Source organism: Furipterus horrens, unplaced genomic scaffold (genome assembly GCF_987537825.1).
Source record: "Furipterus horrens unplaced genomic scaffold, mFurHor1.1.pri manual_scaffold_7, whole genome shotgun sequence".
Classification (NCBI taxonomy): domain Eukaryota; kingdom Metazoa; phylum Chordata; class Mammalia; order Chiroptera; family Furipteridae; genus Furipterus; species Furipterus horrens.
The window spans coordinates 131,690,473-131,710,812 of record NW_028327177.1 but is presented as its reverse complement, the minus strand read 5'-3'; the positions used below and the strand labels follow the sequence as shown (position 1 = coordinate 131,710,812).

At 40.3% G+C, this 20,340-nt stretch overlaps 1 non-coding gene across 1 annotated transcript; it reads left to right on the top strand.

Annotated features, from left to right (window-relative positions):
• The first annotated feature begins 7,705 nt into the window (after positions 1-7,705).
• LOC150005242 (small nucleolar RNA SNORA42/SNORA80 family) lies at positions 7,706-7,842 on the top strand. Its single transcript, XR_016512528.1, has one exon. It is a non-coding gene; the product is annotated as a small nucleolar RNA SNORA42/SNORA80 family (small nucleolar RNA).
• The last annotated feature ends 12,498 nt before the right edge of the window (positions 7,843-20,340 follow it).

Genomic DNA, 20,340 nt, shown 5'->3' with positions numbered 1-20,340 from the left:
TTTCATTTTTGTAATTTTTCCTTGATCTAAATTGATGGGTAAATAATACTTATGAGGGATTTGGGTGTATGCTTAATATGATAAAAAATGCTTTGAAGAAAGATTTTCAGAGCATGCTTTCATAATGTTTTGCTAGTAAGTATAAAAATCATTTTTCAATTGTTATGATAATATTCTATGTATTCTTCCCTTCAGTTTCTTTCCCCAGCTGTCTCTCTTACTACTTAGGAATAATTTCCACAAGGTTACCCATTCTAAGTGTGCCAATAAATGTAATTATATTTATTTCAAAAAGCACAGTCAAATTTATGGAAGCAAAAACAACACTTTTTATTTATGACCATGGTAAATTTTAATAGTGAGTTTCCTGTAGCAGTGCATAATGTGATGGTTGATGTATTTAACATGATTATAATTCAATATAAACCCAAGGGAATTCCTCAGGAACCCTCTCCCCTCCAGTGTCTCTGACTACAGTTTAGAAAAAGAGCACTGAATTAGAAATCAAAGGACTTACGCAAATTCTCAGTCAGGAAGAAATGCCTCCCTTGGGCATCCATTGTTCCTGTGATTGACCTTTATCATAGTGCTTCCCAGACTGTTTTACACGCTCTAAATTACTCCTCATGCTTTCCGCTGCACACTTAGCACCTTAAACGGAGCGCTTGGCTTATTTATCTTCATAACAATAGCACCTAGCAAGGAGCTCAATAGCTTTTTGTTAAATAAGTGAGTGAGAATACAATATGTGAGACGTTGAACAATGCCATGGATTTGTTTCCTCGTGGGAAGGAGGCACCCTAGAACTACCAATTCAGCTGTATTGTTCTATATATTTATATGTGTTTTATATGCCATGGGACAAAAGGGACTGTTCTATTCACCTGGTTTGGCTCACTTACCATAACAATCTGCTATTTCTGAGGCAGGCGATAGTCAGGAGGGCGGAAACTCCAGAGGTGCCCCGGGGCTAAGACAAAGGACATCTATACCGGAGAGAGAAGCTGTTCTGAGACCGGTTTTCCCGCTTTCTGGAAAAGTGCTAAATCATGATGAATCACGACTGCACCTGTGCAGAAGACGCTACATGACCCCCCGCTTAATTATAATAGCGTTAGAATAAATTAGCATTGTGGGAAACCCTTCCCCGGTGGCCAGTCAAGGAAAATCATGGGAGACCGCATGCGCAGTTATTTAAAGGTAATATGACTATTTGTACATGTGCTTTATAAAAGCTGCCAAAACTAGCCAGGACATATCTGCCCTATAAGAGTAGAATCCCTCCAGTCCCGAGGTCAGTTTCTGCTCAGAGTTGTCCTGCCCACATGTTCTGTGGAGTGTACGCTTGCTTAATAAATCTGCTCTTCCTCTTTCTGCTATAAACTCTGTGTGCTCAGTTCGATTCTTGGTCCACGAGTCCCAAGTACCTGGTTACCTGCGCCTACCTGAAACATTTCTATCACTTTCATGACATAGAGAAGGCACAGAATAATTGTCATTAATCTTGGTACCTCTAGCCCCTAAAACAGTGTTCACTTCAATAAATGAATAACAGAAAAAATGAATGCCTATAAGTAACCTAAACATACTGCTCATGTCCCCCTTTACCTGGTGGGTGTACCGCCCCCCCACTGTTGTTAGTATTGGTTGCTAATCGCTCACAGCTGACCTTTCTCTAGGTAATTGTCCTTGGCATCTGCAGGCCACCTTGCCAAAGAGATAATCATTCCTCAGGGACAACCTGAATTTAATGAATGACTGATCTGTCTCAAGATGGGGCCAGATCTATGGAGAAAACCATGTTCTGGTGTTCTCATGGGGTCAAACGGAAGCTGGTTCCCAGCTGAGATCATAGCCTTGTGTACTGCCTTCAGCTGCCCCTTCTCCTTTCTTTATTCCTCTTCTCCCGAAAGCCCCTTCCAAGGAATCACTTGCAAAAAGCTATCTGTTCCAGAACTAATATCAGATACAATTTCAATGTGTTTTTTCCTTTTCATTAAACTTAAGAAAAACTTTGAATAATTGTAGATTGCAGTTGTGAGAAATAAGACAGAAAAGAGTTCCACCTCAGGCAGGACAGCTTCACTATAATAGCGTTATAATAAATTAGCATGTGGGAAGCTCCACTGAGCCTCTACCCAGTGAAATTGATGACAATTATTTTTTTAGAATTAAGTCTCTTATAATGGCCTTATGGGCAAATGAAGAAACATTTATACAAGAAAATACACTAAAACTCTAAAAACTGTGAGTCCGTGGCATCAAAAGCAAGACCTGTTCCTCCTTCCCCCTCACAGGTCAGTGGGGCAGAAACGCCACTCAGGACTGCTATGGTCAGGCACACAGGGATCCCTCCACCCATCTCCCAGCCAGAGGGCTGTCATCCTGCAAAGGACACAATGTGAGCATTTCTTATGCTGCCCCAGCTATCTGTCGCTGGGGTTAAGTTCTAGGTAAGTGCAGCTTGACAGGCCGGGGCTCCCTCCTTCTGCCCACCTGCTGGCATGGGCAGGGGTGAGAACCACAGTTTTTCCTGTGTTGTTGGCAGTGGAAACAATACCATCAATATTTAGTTAATTATTATTAAAGGAAAAGGGAGGAAAGAGGATTAGACATTGAGCTTAATAAACTGTGAGCAGAAGCCTGTTTCCTTCACCAGGAAGCAACAGCTTCCCACTCCAGGGGATCATAGCATTGCTCCTCCAAGGGGAGTAACACTCCCCCCTTATGCCCTCTGGTACTGGATTGTTGATGCTCACAGTGGGAGGTGCTGGTCCATAGAGGCCTGTCGGTCTAAGTAGATGGTGTAAACCTATCAAAAGCCTACCAAAGTTTGGGAAGTTAATTGGTTCTTTTGAAAAAGTGACTTGGTCCATCCCAAACCCAAAGTAATATAATCCCAGGGAAACAAAGAAGTGCTCTCTCTAGTTCTCTCTCTCTCTCTCTCTCTCTCTCTCTCTGCCCCCCCCCCCTCCCAGTAACACACTCCTCCTGTGCATCTGTGTGTTTTCTCTCTCCTGGGAGCATGTAACCATAAGGGTCTAGCAGCTACTCAGGGCCCACAGCAGACTGCAGGCTCCAGTAGGACTAAGTTTTCTGATGATGCAGAAACTCTGGACACTGGTTTTTGTTTTGGCCTTGCTGAAGCCAGTTGGACTTCACCTCATAGTGGGATGAACAGAGATGGAACATTAGAAACCCAGGGGCAACCTTCTATGCAAATAAATCATTTTGCCATGCCACAATCTCCCATGTGTGGGTCCTTGGAATGCTTTCCTGCGATCCCCTGAAAGAGCCTAATTTCCACCCACAACTGAACAGTTGTTATTAAAGATTTTTCTATCTTGCTTGCAGGCCTCTCTCCTGGTCCTTTGGTGTGTGGCTGTACCTATTATTAAGCATTTCCAGTTACCTGGGTTCATCAGTTCCAAGTTTGGGCTACATGAGGCAGAAAGAAAACTCAGGGGAACTATCACTATGTAATTCTTCATGTCCTAAGGTCCCTAACTAGGCTGCCTTCTTCTCTCCACCTTTCAGTTTTCTACTGTTTGTTTTGTATAAAATGTATAATATTTTTGGTTGTACTATCAGGAAGAACAGAAAAAAGTCTGCCCATTCCATATTCCAGAAAGCAGAAGCCCTGCTCAGTGGTTTCTAACTGATCAAACCTAAAACTGACAGACTGAAGCCATCAGAAAAGAGTGAGTTGTCTTCTTTAGAACATGAAAGACAGTCCCACTTATTAAAATCATTGATTTTTGCATGCCTTTGCTTTTCTCGGATTATGAAACCCCATTTAGAATGTTTGGCTATGACAACACAGTCCTTGCCAAGGATTTTAACCTTTGTTTCCCTCCTCTAGTCCTACAAGTTAGCTGATATTAAAAGGATCGATATACTGGAAAAACAAAACACCAGATACCTTTTGTGTAGCTACTAAGTGCCAGGTACTACACTGAGTAAATTAGTTTTCTAAAGAGGAATTTATTTTACAGATAAGAAACATTCATCTCACTAAATGTAATGTCCTTGGTTGTAAAGGACAGATCCTAGATTTGAACCCAAGTCTAACACCAAAACCCAATTCTGCTTCTTTCATGCATAACCTTGAAAAACTCGGTTAACCTCTTCAGCTTTTATTCACATATCGGAAATGGGAATAATAACTATCTCATAAAATTACTAGGAATATTAAATTAACTTATATAATGTGAAAGAGTTTTACAATCTATTGTATATGTGTAACTGTAGAAGATGGTTACCAATAGAATGTCATTTCCCATAGCCCATCATCAGCAGGACCTACAATCTGAAATATTTGTCCAGTCATGGTAACCAATATGGAGTAGAGCCCTGGAGTTTAAAATATGCTTGTGAATTGGAGAAGATTTTCTAGACTCTATTTCTGGTTACTACTTACTGGATGTTTGCCCTTAGACAAATTATGTAAATTCCTAGAGATTCAAGAGTCCTCATCTGTAACATAAAGATAATATATTATCCATGTCATTTGTTTGTTACAAAGATTAAATTAGTTAATACATTTAGAACAGTACCTGCTTCATGCTTAGTGCTTAATAAATTAACTACTAGTGTTAATTAATCATCTAACTGTTTTTTTGGCCCATCAAGTCATCTGGGAATAATGACTCAGGTTTTTGAGTCATCCTACAAGGGTCAGAGTGCAGCCAGGGTCAGAGGACAGAGTATGAATAAGCTCCTAGAGCCATCTCGGGTCTGGAAAGAAACGACTCCGCAAGAAAGAGTTTCAAGCTAAGTTAAAATCCAGTAAAGGGCAGGGAAGTATTAAGCCTTTGCATAATCCTTTAGCACCGCTTACTTATATGGAGCTGCTGATTTAAATACTGTGGAGAAAATATCTTTGGAAGTGTTTTCACAGCATTCCGTTTGATTTACTGCTTCTGCCACATTCAGCCACAATGCAATTGGCTTCCAAATCAGCACGTCTACCTTCGATGTCTATCTCGATCATGTTCTTTTATTAAGATGCTCTTGCGGGGTTAATAAAGTGTTTGTATTTAAATTGTTATAGCTGTCAATCAAATGTAGTCTCCAGTCAATCATATATCTAGCTTAAGATGGGAGAGGGGCAAAAAAGCAGCTAAAATGACTTGGCTGACACATACGTATGAAATTTATGCAGGGAACAGGTTAAAAATATATTTGTTCTACTTGCTTAAGTTTGGAACAGAAAGTTTGTCCTCTTAAACCAGCCACTAGCTAACTCTGATGACTTCACCATTTTTCCTCTTCCCTTTAGGACTTACATAAACACACACATTTACAATATCTCTCCCACTCAGGTTAGCATAGTGGGAGAGTGCAAGTACAATGTAGCTGTACTATGAACTAACAATATTATAATCTAGTATTACCTTCGACATCATCCATAGCACTTATTATATTAGTATATAATAGGTAATTTAAGAAATTATCAGATGAATACAATCCTGTTAAAGATGTTTTGGGACTCGGGATTACTTATGCCATGTTCACCTTTTAATAACTGACTCGTGTAAATTACATCAGCCCTCTGAGTCTCATTTTCTTTATCTACAAAATGGAATGTGGCTTCTCTGCCCTCATGCCTCTCTCCCTCCAATCAACATTCATTACACAACCACCGCTGTGATTTCTATAAATATACATCAGCCTCATCACCACTAAAATGAAGTCCAGATTCCCTAGGTTAAGCTTACAGTACCTTGTGATCTGTAATCTGTCATTTTAGGCCCCATATTCTCAACACTGTAGTCCAGTTGTCGCCCCTGGATGGTTTGGCTCAGTGGATTGAGCGTCAGCCTGCGAGCTAAGTGTCGCTGGTTCGATCTTCCAGTCAGGGCACATCAGAGAAGGAAAACTCTGACTCCAAAAAACCTCCGCTGCCTTGCGGCATACCTCTTCAAGGGAAAGGCTAAGGGAGTAAACCCCGACAGAAAATCCGGAGCCGGAGTCCCTAAGGCGGTTCGACGTTGTAGTCAACACCGGCAACTCCTGCGGCGCACCTGAAGCCAAGCTGTATTGACTCCGTCTTTCCCTTGGATCCTTCAGCTGTGAAGAGAGGGGGGGTCTGCTGCATGGGCAGCAGCAGACCCTCCATATCACCCTGCCCAGGCTCTGTAGCTTCAGCTTCACTGGAGAGGACACTCCAGCGTCATTGCAAGATGTCGATTCAACACGGGAGGAGACAGATACCGTGTCACTCCCGAGTCAGACTGCACAGCCATTCTCGGCGGTGCAGATAGACTCTTAAGAAGGTACACCATCGTCTCTCGAGACGGATGGCTGCCGCCGCCGACGAGTCCAGTTGTGATAATCAGAGTTTTCTAACTGTACCATCCTTTTCCTGTATGTGAACATTTGCAAATGAACCATCTTTCTCAACACGGCACTTAACAATCTCTTTCTCCTCCGTCCTCTCCAAACCCTAGCTACCCTGTGTGTCAGTGTTTTCTCGGATACACTTTCATTTTGTCACATGTCATTTAATATAGTCCATATACTACACTTTCCCATTAAATTCTGAGTCCTTTTTAGGGCAAAAACAGTGTTCCATTCATTTGAATTGCCCCTGATGTCGGCAATAGATTATTCATTATGTTTTGTAAGTATCATGTTTGTGCAAAAGTAATGTTTGACTTTTTTAAAAAAGAATGTTTTAGATTGTATTTATTAAATTTAGGCCTCTTCTTATAATTTTTTGATGTTACAGTGACTACTTTATACCTTATTTTCTCAGATTATCAAAGTATTGTTCATAATCGTCCACGATATTCACACCTATCTAAAGACCGCATTAGAAATGTTTTACTCTATGAGTTTCAAAAAGGTGCCAATGCAAGTACGGCAGCAAAGTCTATTCAGAGCGCTTATGGGGACGATGCAGTGACTAAAAGAACTTGCAGGAGGTGGTTTTCCCATTTCCCAAGTGGGGATTCCAGTTTGAAAAATGAGCCAAAAGAGGGTCGTACAAAAAAACTTGATTTTGAAGTGTTGGAAGCTGTTGTCACAGAAAACCCCACCATTACCTCTAGGGAACTTGCAGAACAATTTAACATAGCCCATGCAACCATGCTACGCCAACTGAAAAGGATCGGAAAGGTTTCAGTAGTTGGAAAATGGGTCCCACATGAACTGTCTCCAGAGAATCTACAACAGCACATTGCTTGTTGTGAATCATTGCTTTCACGACACCTTCAGGCACCATTTTTAGGTAGGGTTGTTACAGGTGCTCAGAAGTGGGTCCTTTACCATAACGTTACATGCCGCCCATCATGGATCAGTCGAGGAGGAAGAAGAGTTCAACAACCAAGAGGAGGACTTCATCCAAAGAAGATCATGTTGAGTGTATGGTGAGATATGAAAGGAATTGTTCATTACGAACTGTTAGACAACAATCAAACAATTACTGCTAATCTTTACTGTGAATAACTTTGTCATTTGAAAGCAGCTTTGAACCAAAAGCAACCCTCCTTAGTCAACAGAAAGGGTGTCATCTTCCATCGCGATAATGCTCGTCCTCACACAGCTCGACTCACCAAAAATTTCTTGAAAGAGTTTGGTTGGGAAATATTGCTTCATCCTCCATATTCTCCTGACCTTGCTCCTTCTGATTATCACTTCTTTTGGAGACTACAGAACCATTTTGATGGTCTTAGGTTGACATCAAGAGAAGAGGTTGAGAGCATGGTAATGGATTTATGGTGGGCCCTTCTCTGTGGGCCTCTCATAGTATACCCATGCCAGAGCACATTGCAACCTCGAACCATTGCCCAGCCTTCTTATCTGGGGGTTGTGAGCACTGAAGGAGGTTGTACAGTATGAAAAAAAAAAAAAAAGAGAGAGAAGAGGTTGAAAGGAGTTGGATTCATATTTTGCTTCAAAACCTAAAGAATTTTACAAGCGTGGCATTTATAAGCTAGTTGACAGATGGAATGAGGTTCTAGAAAGCAAAGGAAGTTATGTGAATGAATAAATATTTTCATAATTATGGGCTTTTTCATTTTAAAAATAGACCTCGAAATCAGACATTATTTTCACACCAACCTTATAATTCATGATTAAGAAATAGCTATTATAAGTTGAGTCCCAGCCACTTAGTTAAACATCAAGAAATAAATAAAATAAAAGTTAACACAAAGGAGGACAGGAATGAAGCAGGAAAAAAAAAGTGGTGATGAGATTAGTCATTTCTCACTTGAAGTTAGCTTCTTTGGCATTATTTAAGCTGCACACTGAACTAAGAACATACAGTTTTGGAAAAAGAATAAATCAACAGGACACAGAAGAGTTTGAGGTTTGCTTTTAAGAGGAAAGTCACAAGGAATCTCAAACTTTATCTCTAATTACTCCCAGTAAGTGACAGACATAGCATGCAAGAATTTGGACTGTAAGTGGAAAAAAAATTAGATCTCAAAAACTTAAAAAAGAAACAAAACAGAATTCATTATAAAAGTATGGAAAACTTAAGTTTCACCCATTTATTCTGTAACATTGGAAGCCGTGAGACATTTTCATCACGCTAGATAATAAGGAACTGAGAAAGACCATTAGAGGTACTTTAGCCAAACCACCTTCCATGTGCCCGTGTTCTTACCACCCACATGAAATTATGTGTTCATTTTGACACCACTCTGCCTTTAATTGCCTGTTATACATTTTCTTATTACCCACCTGTGTAATAAAGTAACTTTTACTGGGATATATTTTCCTGACAACTGTGTTGTAATTCCTAACAGCCTTGTTATCTGCTTTTGCTCTCTCCCCTTTCTTTCTCTCTCCTTCCCTCCTTCCCTCCCTCCCTCCCCTACACCTCTCCCCACATCTCTTCATCTCTCATCCACCAGACAGATTTACATAGGTTATAAAATGGGCTGGAAATTCTTTCCTGCATCCACACGTACTTGCAGTGTGACTGGATATTTTCCCATCACATGGTGGAGTCCATTTCTCCACCATTTAAGATTGATATTGTGACTGACTGTGACTTATGAAGACGATGGGAACCTCACAGAAGCGGGGACTTTTAAAGCGTTGGTGGAACTTTTGCTTACAGGAAAATGAAACATATGTACTTCTTCCTATTTATTTTACCAGGTACCAGTAAAAACCTGGAATATTTTATAAAAAATACACAATAAGAGAAGAGGGGGAAAAGACCAGGATTTCAAAACCGAAGAAATGACATGGTAGTAAGTTCTCCAAGTTTTCTTTTTGCTCATATGCCCCAGACTTGGAGCTATGGAAGCTGGAAACTCAGAAAAGGCAACAGGCACAGACAAATAAACAGAAAGCCCCAACAAACAATGACTCTCTAGAGCAAAAGGTCAAGGAGAAGGGAAGCCTACCAAGACAGAAAACTTTTAGAAAATATACTTGTTTCCAGCCAAACTTCATAGAAATAACTGTGATACCAGCCCCACCCATGTCAGTAAAACACAGTGGGGAGCTGAACCTTTCACCCCTAACAGGCTTTAACAAATTACCCCAATTATGAATAAAGCTACTATAAACATTGACATACTGAATCTGTATAGACATAAGTTTTCGATTTCTTCGGATAAATGCCAACGAGTGTGATTGCTGAATTATATGGTAAGAGTATGTCTAGTTTTGTAAGAAACTACCAAACTGTCTTCTGAAGTGGCTGTTCCATTTTGCAGTCTCACTAGCAATGAGAGTTCCTGCTGCTCCACATCCTCATCAGCATTTGGTGTTGTCAGTGTTTTGGATTTAGCCGTTCTAATAAGTGTGGAGTGTTACCTCACTGTTGTCTTAATTTACATTCCCTAATGACATATGATATTGAGCATTTTTATATTTTATATTTGCTATTGGTATACATCATCTTTGGAGAGATGTCTATTCATATCTTAAACCTATTTTTTAATTGAGTTGTTTGTTTTCAACCCAGAAGTTTTGGCTGGAGAATTCTACTAAATATTTATTTTAAAATTCTACCCAAACTTTTTCAGAAAAAAATAAACTACAGACAGAAAAATTCCCACATGAGTACAGATACAGAAGTCTATAACCAAATGTTAGCAAAGAAAATTCATAAATATATAAGAAGAATCATAAAGCATTACTATGTAAGGTGAATTTTGGTGATAAAAGGCTGTTTCAATATTAAAAAATTAATGTGATCACCATATTAACAGACTAAAGGAGAACATAATCACATGATTCTGTGATTGATAAAGAAAAGCTTTTAAGAAAAAGACAACACTAACTCATTAAAGAAAAAAAAAACTCTGAGAAAATTAGAAATAGAAAAATGTCCTCAACTTGATAAAAGACATGTACAAACAATACAACATATTTAATGGTGAAAGACTGAATGTTTTTTCACTAAGATTGGGAACAAGGCAAGGATGTATGCTCTTACCATAGTTATTCAACATAGTTCTAGATGTTCTAGCCAGTGCAATAAAGCAAGAAAAGGAAATAAAAGATAAATGAGAAAGAGGGAACTAAAACTGTCTATATTTGTAGAAGTGGTAGTCTACATAGGAAAAACCAAGGAATTTCCCCCCAAAAAAAAAACAAAAACAAAAGCCTCCTAGAATGAATAAGTATTGAGTGAGTTCAGGAAGGTCATAATGCAGCTGATAAGTATTCAGAAATTAATTGTATTTCTACATACAGTCAAACCTTGGTTCTCAAACAATTTGGTTCTTGACCCAGTTGTTCATGGGAAAAATGTCTCAGTTGTCTAAGAAAATTTCAGGTCTTGATTCTCTATGTGACAACCGTTTCATGATGATACATGTATAATTAGTCACACATCTCTCAGGCAGCAAACAAAGTAGATTTGGTTTACAAACAAATCGCTTTTCAAACTGTTTTCCAGAATGAATTAAATTCAGGAACCAGGGTTCCACTGTACTAGGAATGAACACTTGAACACTGAAATTAAGAACACAGACCATTTAAATTGCTCATAAAATGAATTACTGCAGTATAAATCTAATAAAGCATGTACTGAACCTGTATGCATAAAATGATGAAATGCTGATGAGAAAATCAAAGATATAAACAAATAAATAATCATACAGTGTATATAGATTGAAACATTTAACAAAGCAAAAATATTAATCCTTCCCAAATTGTTATATAGTTTTCACACAATTACTGTAAAAACTCTGACTCCAAAAAACCTCCGCTGCCTTGCGGCATACCTCTTCAGGGGAAAGGCTAAGGGAGTAAACCCCAACAGAAAATCCGGAGCCGGAGTCCCTAAGGCGGTTTGACGTTGTAGTCAACACCGGCAACTCCTGCGGCGCACCTGAAGCCAAGCTGTATTGACTCCGTCTTTCCCTTGGATCCCTCAGCTGAGAAGAGAGGGGGGGTCTGCTGCATGGGCAACAGCAGACCCTCCATATCACCCTGCCCAGGCTCTGTAGCTTCAGCTTCACTGGAGAGGACACTCCAGCGTCATCGCAAGATGTCGAATCAACACGGGAGGAGACAGATACCGTGTCACTCCCGAGTCGGACTGCACAACCATTCTCGGCGGTGCAGATAGACTCTTAAGAAGCTACACCATCGTCTCTCGAGACGGACGGCTGCCGACGACGACGACTGTAAAAATCTCAGTAAGATTTTTTGTAGAATAATAGCTATTCTAAAACATATGTAAATGTATACAGAGAAGCAAAGAAAATATAAAAGTTAAAATAATTCTGAAAAGTATAATCAAGTTAGAAGAATAAGTCTAATAGACTTTAAGAGTTATTTTATATCCACGGTAATCAAGATTATATGGTACTGGCAAAAGGATAGACATCTATCAATGATGTAAGAAAACTCAGAAAAGGCCCAACACAAGTACAACCAGCAGCTTTTCACAAAGAAAGGGTGCAAAGTCAATTCAATGTAGAAAGAACTATCTCTTCAGCAACAGTGCTTGAGCAACTGATATACATAGACCAAAACAAAACAAAAAATAAAAACATGAACCTTCACCCAAATCTCACAAGGGGCACAAAAATTACTCAAAATGTATCATATATTTAAATATAAAACTATAACACTTTTAGTAGAAGATAAACTAGAAAAAAACACAAGGAAATCTTCAGGAGCCAGCACACAGTGAAGAAATTTTGGGTATGATGTCAAAAGCATGATATATTTAAGAAATGATCAACTGGACTTCACCTATATTAAAAATGTTAGCTCTGTGAAAGACCTTGTGAAGAGGATGAAAGATGAGCTGCAGACTGAGAGAATATATTTGCAAATGACGCAACTGATAATGACTAGTATGCAGACTATATAAAGAACTCTAAAAACTAATTAGGTCAAAAACTATCCAATTACAATACAATATTTGCAAAAGACATGAAGTGACATTTTGCCCGAGAAGATATACAAATGGAAAATAAGCAATGAAAAGATGTTCAATATCATTAAACATTAGAGAAATGCAAATAATGTATTACTCCACACCTAACAGACAACATTAAATGCTAAGGAGGACATGAAGAACCTGAATCACGTATCCATTGTTGGATGAAATATAAAATAGTGCATCCATTCTGGAAAACATTTTGAAATGTTCTTTATTCCACCAAGCATAGTCCTAGCACATATTCTGGAGAAATGAAGACTGTGTCCACATGAAACAAATGTTATAGCAGCATTATTCGAGATACCCAAATCTGGAAGCAACCTAGAGTTCTTTCAAGGAGTAAATCATAAAACAAACTGCAATTTCATTAATACTATTCAGCATTAAAAAGGAAATATCTACTGATACTTGCAACAATGTGTATAAATCTCCAGTAAAGATTATATACTCTGTGATTACACTTAATGCAGCATTCTTGAAATGACAAAGTTACAGAAGTGGAAAACAGACCAGTAATTGTCATGAGTTCAGGAAAGGCTGGAGCAGGGGAGAAAGTAGGTGTGTATATAAAAAGGCAATTAAATTGTTGTGTCTTGACTGTATCCATGTTGACATCTTGGTTGTGATATTACACTATAGTTTTGAAGGTGTTATCATTGGAGGGAAGTCATCCACTGAGACCTGCTCTCTCCTGCTACTCCTGGTACCCTGTCACTATCATCTGGATAAGTAGCCTGGGCTAACCTGACAAAAAAAAAGAATGATACAAGGCGATATCACCTTGTCATCATGGACAAGAGCTGGTCAATTGCCAGACATGTGAATGAAGCTATCCTGAATTATTCAGCAGCTAGCCCACTTGCCAATGATGACAAATGCTTGAGGGTTTCCAATTAAAAAAAAAAAAAAAAAAAGTTAATTCAACCTAGTCCTGAAAAACCACCCAACTAACTGATTCATAGAATTCTGAGCTAAATAAATGCTGGTCATTTAAACTCTTCAGTTTTGTGACCATTTCTAATGCAGCATAAAGTGTCTAATACAGAGGCTGAGCAGCTTCCCTGGTTTCCCAGTCTCTGAGCACCAGCATCCCTCTGGGCTGCAAGCCCTGGACACAGAACATGGTCTGTGTGTCCAGAGAGCTGTGCGACCTCTTGCCATCTGGGGACACCAAGACTGATACCATGTCATCCTCCTAGAACTCTTGTCACACAGATCTCCAGCCTGTCACTCTTAGGGACATGCCAGAGAGAGCCTGATATCTCCTTTAATGGGAGTTAATTTTAGGACACTCATTTCTTCTCCTGAATGGATCCTAAGTCTGAGGAAAACAAAAATACCCTATCCCTTCTCGTTTGACTCAAAGTGCCCTGTTAATTTCCAGAAAGTAGAACAGAAATTCATGCTGGGGCATTTCTTCTCTTCACCCTCTGCTTTTGAGCAGGACAATATTATAATGCCTGGGTTTGAAATCAGATATTGAGAGGCTTCTGTTTAGATATTGATCACACCACAAAATAATGGGTTGTTTTGGGCAAGCCACTTAACCTCTCTGAGCTCCATTATGTTCATCACTCAATATTAAGGGCAATTATAAAATATAATATATGGGGTCTGTCTGGGAAAAGTCCAACCATTGTTAATATAATGAGAATGGTTTGTGCAACATCAATGTAACCTGGCAGCCACGGAGAGTGGACTGGAATGCACATGCATGAACAATAACTTCACCGTACTAGTCAGTAGGGGCAGTAGACATCATTGAGTGAACATGTGTCCTGTGTGGTCATTGCATTCAAAATAACTAAGTGAGTAGAGCAATGAATCTGCATCAAATTTAGTGTTAAGCTTCAACATTCCTCTGTGGAAACTATTCAGATGATTAAGGCGGCCGCAGCTATGGGCAACTGGTGACTGACAGCTTCTTCATGACAACACGCCCATTCATACATCACATCTCGTGCAGAGTTTTTTGGCAAAACATCACATCACCCAGGTGACTCAGCCCCCGACAGCCCAGATTTTTGGCGCCCTGTGACTTCTGGCTTTTCCCAAAACTAAAATCACCTTTGAAAGGGAAGAGAGTTCAGACTGTTGATGGGATCCAGGAAAATACGATGGGGCAGGTGAAGGCAATTGGGAGAACTGTGTGAGGTCCTAAGGTATCTACTTTGGAGGGGACTGAGAGAGCATTGTCCTATGTACAACGTTTCTTGTATCTTCTTCAATAAACGTCTCAATTTTTCATAGTACATGGCTGGATACTTTCTGGACAGAACTCAGATATGAAAGAATCAGACGCTCTGTGTGACATATGGTAGGTGCTTAAGAAACATGAATTCCCCTCCTCGGAACTTTATTTCTCAGTCATGTGTCTGTGCTTAACTCTAATCATTGGCGATGAAACTACTGTTCCAAAAATCTCTTTAAGTAATTAATGTCTTGGAGACCTACTCATTCCCGTCTCTCAATGAGGACTTTTCTCATATAGTGGTATTTCATATTGATATCAGGATCCATCAATGAGAAATAAGGTTATCAATGATGACCATGGAAGGTCATTACCCAGAGAAAAGGGGAGCACAGAAAATCAGGGGCCCTCTGGTCCAGCCCACTGTTATTAAATCGCAGAGAGGGGCTGCAAGAGCTTGGCCAAATATGCAAATGCTCTGTAATTTAAATTAAAACTGGAAAGAGTTGCCTCACTTATTCTAGTGTGCTTGCAATTGAATAGGAGGAAAGTGAAATTGCATTGCTGCACTTTGCTAGCTATAGTTGTGCCCCCATCAGGCCCGGTGACCTGAGCCCTTGCTGCTGAAATGCGATGACAAAGGGACACAAATCAGTGACTTCTTCTTCAAGGTATGTGAAAAAGGCAAGACCTGCATTCATCTTCTGGCTGACATAAAATGCAAATTAAAAATTAAAGCTGGCATATTCTCTACCACTGCATAAGTCAACGCTGCAATAATCAGCCAAAAACAACAACAGAAAAAAAAAAACATAACCACTATTTATATAAAAGGGCCACTAGACATGACCTGATCCAATCTCCATTTAAGTTGTATCTGCTGTCTTAGTTTACGTTCTGCCAGAAACAATTACAGAAAGAATTGTGCCAATGTTCTCCTGGTAGGGAAACGAGGAGAAGAGAAGGGGAACACATTCCGGGTGCATTGTTCAATCAGTTTCCACAATGAGCAGCAAGTAACAGCTTAATCACACAGGGGAATCGATTATCATGGTCAAGGGATAAGGGAGCTATGGTATTTATACCTCACACTTAGCAGTCCCTAAGGGCTTCCCCTGGAAGATATTACCTCCTCCCAGGCCTCTCTAACGTGCCAAGCACATGGGGAAAATAACTTCTGCAAACTCTGGGCAGCCCTTTAACAGCAAATGCAGGGATGTGGACTGCATTAGAATGTCGACTGGTTGGTACACACGGATCATAGGGAATGTGGGCAAAAGACAGGCTATGTGTGCTGTACCCACTAAACATTTCACAGCTGGTTTTCCTCAGATGGTCTTTGTTCTTCAAGGTTTGAAGTCTAAAGCTGCAAATTGGAATGCAGTGTCTATTACATTTATTTTATGACTTTCATTGACATATTTCTCAATAAAATAAAGATTAACATGAAATAAAATACAAAATTAAAACTAGACCCAAGTCACTATACCCAGGCCAATTTTTAGTTAGTGGCTGCCTAATCACTGATGCCTGCTAGTAAGTATGTGAGTTGCAATGCCAGAAGACATGGGCTATGTTCCTGCGGATGACCCTGCATATGTGTAAGACCTTAGACCATTGACCTAAATGTCAAGTCTCAGTTTCTGTACTCTTATGACTTATAAAAATATTTCAAGTTCAAAATTTTTTATCAGTATGTGGCTGAGAAATTGCCACGTGCTTTTCAGAGAAGTGGAAAATATTTATTCAAAATTTTACCATTTGCAACCATGAATGACTCCCCATTGCCCATAAAATAAAGTCCAAACTAACTCATCAAGATCTGTTAACCCTATGTAGTAGTGCTCTAATTTTCCTTTTCAACATCACTTGCTTTTGTAAAAAAATAAAATAAAATTATCCACTCTAGTCAAACTAGTCTAGGTATGGTTTATCAGTCTGGCTAAGTCTTTTCTTAACTCCATGTCTTTACCTATGAAAACTCGTCCTCGTCGGCAGCCGTCCGTCTCGAGAGACGATGGTGTAGCTTCTTAAGAGTCTATCTGCACCGCCGAGAATGGCTGTGCAGTCCGACTCGGGAGTGACATGGTATCTGTCTCCTCCCGTGTTGAATCGACATCATGCGATGACACTGAAGCTACAGAGCCTGGGCAGGGTGATATGGAGGGTCTGCTGTTGCCCATGCAGCAGACCCCCCCTCTCTTCGCAGCTGAAGGGTCCAAGGGAAAGACGGAGTCAATACAGCTTGGCTTCAGGTGCGCCGCAGGAGTTGCCGGTGTTGACTACAACGTCAAACCGCCTTAGGGACTCCGGCTCCGGATTTTCTGTCGGGGTTTACTCCCTTAGCCTTTCCCCTGAAGAGGTATGCCGCAAGGCAGCGGAGGTTTTTTGGAGTCAGAGTTTTCCTATGAAAACTATAGCAGGACAAATCCATTAAGATGTATTCTGGAATCATATTGCCCAATATATAAAATTTGTGTAATCTCAAGCCAAAATCTACCCCCCAGTCTGTTTTTTTCTCTGTAACAATGAACAAATTATCTATATCACAGATTTTTAAGATTATATTTATAAACACTAAATACATATATAAATCTATTAAAACAATGGTAAGCATTTTTCAGCATTTGCTAATAGTGGGTCCCTCTCATATAAAACCCCTTACTCTCCCCCAATTATGGTCCTGTCCTAAATCAGATCCTCTCCATAAAACTTCCTCCACTTCCTTCTAACCTTATCAATAACTCTTCCTTATTAACTCTTGTGGAACAGATGATTAATTCCAGTATTTTTTTGACATGTATGATGGATGCATGTACACAACTCTTGGTCTTTCTCTTTCTGGGTGAAACACTTTCTTTACTTGACTTCCATGACACTCTCCTCTCTCCTGGCTTTGCCCCACCACTCTCTTCTTTCATGTCTTCTTTGCTAATTCATTCTCATGCTCTCAATCTTTTAATATTACTGGGTCTCAGAATTCACCAATGACCCATTTTCGACTCTACTAACTCATTCATTGGACAATCTCATCTTTCAGTGACCAAAAAAATTTTTTAGAAAACCTTTATTTCAATATCTCCCAAGTTTACAGATAAACCATGGATCTCTCTCCTGACCCTAGATTAATGTAGGCCCTCTGAAACCTGTCATGTCAATAACCAACCTCGTAATTCCATCCCATACCTGCTCCCCTCACAGTTTTCACTGGCTCAGCAAATGTCAGCTCTATACTTCTGCTTGTTCAGGCCTCCAAGCCTTTGAGTTACTCTTAATTCCTTTTTCCCCCTCAAACCCTGTAACAAATTCATCAAGAGATCTTACTGTCTCTCTCTTTAAAGTGCATTGGAAATGCAGCCTCTTCCCTTATTATCACACTAGTCCTAGTCACTAACCCTGGCTGGTTTGGCTCAGTGGATTGAGCGTCGGCCTGCGAGCTAAGTGTCGCTGGTTCGATCTTCCAGTCAGGGCACATCAGAGAAGGAAAACTCTGATTCCAAAAAACCTCCGCTGCCTTGCGGCATACCTCTTCAGGGGAAAGGCTAAGGGAGTAAACCCCGACAGAAAATCCGGAGCCGGAGTCCCTAAGGCGGTTTGACGTTGTAGTCAACACCGGCAACTCCTGCGGCGCACCTGAAGCCAAGCTGTATTGACTCCGTCTTTCCCTTGGACCCTTCAGCTGCGAAGAGAGGGGGGGTCTGCTGCATGGGCAACAGCAGACCCTCCATATCACCCTGCCCAGGCTCTGTAGCTTCAGCTTCACTGGAGAGGACACTCCAGCGTCATCGCAAGATGTCGAGTCAACACAGGAGGAGACAGATACCGTGTCACTCCCGAGTCGGACTGCACAACCATTCTCGGCGGTGCAGATAGACTCTTAAGAAGCTACACCATCGTCTCTCGAGACGGACGGCTGCCGACGAGTCCTAGTCACCAGCATCTCTTGCTTGGATGACTGATCATTTCTTCTCTAGCCTCTTTGCTTATCTGCCACCCTACCATTTATTTTTCAAAAAGACCCAGAGTAATCTTCCTCATATTTAAGCCAGACGAGGTCACTGCTCTCTGGATCCCTCCAATACTTTTCAAAGCATTCAAAGTCAGGGCTACGGTCCTAATGGGTCTTCAAAACCCTGCTTGATCCGGCCTCTCTGCCACTGCACATTCTTCTCCTCCTCACTCTCATTGCTCACTCCTCCCCAGCCACACCCAGTCCTTACTGGTCCTTGACTCCGAAACACTCTCTCTTCACTTTCTGTTCACTTGTTTTCTCTGCCTAAAGCACCCTTTGCCTCAGAGCCTAATGATGTTCTCATTTTCCTTCTGATTCTCAAATGTCTTTTAACAGAAAGGTGTTCCTTGACCACTCAACTCAATATAAAATAACACTCCTAACCCCATACTCCATACTTTCTATGTTTCTTTATTAATTTTCTTTATACTATCACATACTGGCTTTTATCACACTACATATTTTATGTCTTACTGGTCTACAGGCAAATAGCCTTCATTAGAAATTGAGCAGCAACTGCTCTTTTGCATTCAGTACTGATCCCTGCCTCGAAGAATTCAGCTGATTAATAATCTTGGTTGAGTGAATGAATAAATATAAAACAGTCTCTCTGTCTATATCATAAAAATGTCTAGTTAGGTTGCAAGATTCCCAACAAAGGTAGAGATGTAGAGTATCTCTTTCCTCACATGTATAGTTCTTGGCCCAGAGTAGAGTATTAAATGTTGGCATTGGGAGTCAGAATTCAGCAGTTGATAGGGTTGCTTGGGGCTGAGCTAAGCAATTTCTCAAAATGGCCTGATTCAGTAGCAGGAACTTGCAGGGAAGCAAATGGATTATGCTTCCTACGGTGTATTTGCTTTGACATTATGTGGCAACATGGAGCAGTGTTTACTTTCCTTAATAAACATAAGCAAAAGATACCACGTGAATGACAACAGTGAGTGTCAGACTATTAGGCAGCCCTTCATTTGGCTGAATTGTTTTCATCAGTTTAAAATATTCTCACTCCCTCTTTAATCAGAATGCCAACTCCTTTCCTATTCCTGAGCAACGATCTCAGAAAGGAGTGGAGACATTAAGGACACATACAAATATCTTGCTTGGATAAACAATACTGACCAGTCAACCTGGGCAACTCTCCAAGTGGAATCAGCCACAATTATGATTTGCTTTGAATCTGCAACCCTTCTGTCTCCAAGGAGAGCTTTGTGGCAAAAGATGACACTGTGCAGCCTATTTGCATTGGGGCAGCCCGCAGCTTCCCAAGGAGAAGCTGGAGTATTTATTCGACTCTTCAGCTTTTGCAACTGCCTGATATGAAGAATCACCTTTGCCCAAACCAGATAGTTGGCTTTTCAGATGCAATGTTACCGTTTTCTCTCTTCAGAGAAGGAACCAGATTGTGAACCTATCTATGCACCAGAAGACTTTGTTTCCAGATCATAAAGAAAAATAATGTACTAGGAATCTGTGCTTTGGCATTAAGGTGCACAAAATAACTAATTGGGATTGTAAAAAAATCTCTTACGATGCTTCAGGAGAAAAGTATTTGGTCTAACAGTAGGCACTCAAAGGGCCAACCCCAGTGCTTTCATTTAGACTCAGAAACCAAAACGACTAGCTCTAGCACGGATGAGAAACAAAACAAAACAAGAGTGTGATGTAGTGGAAACAGCCCTGGGCTGAGAGTCAAGAAACATGAATCTAAGCTCAGCTCCAGCCGAAGCCTACAAAGACAAGAGTCTCTGAAGGAGGGGAGGG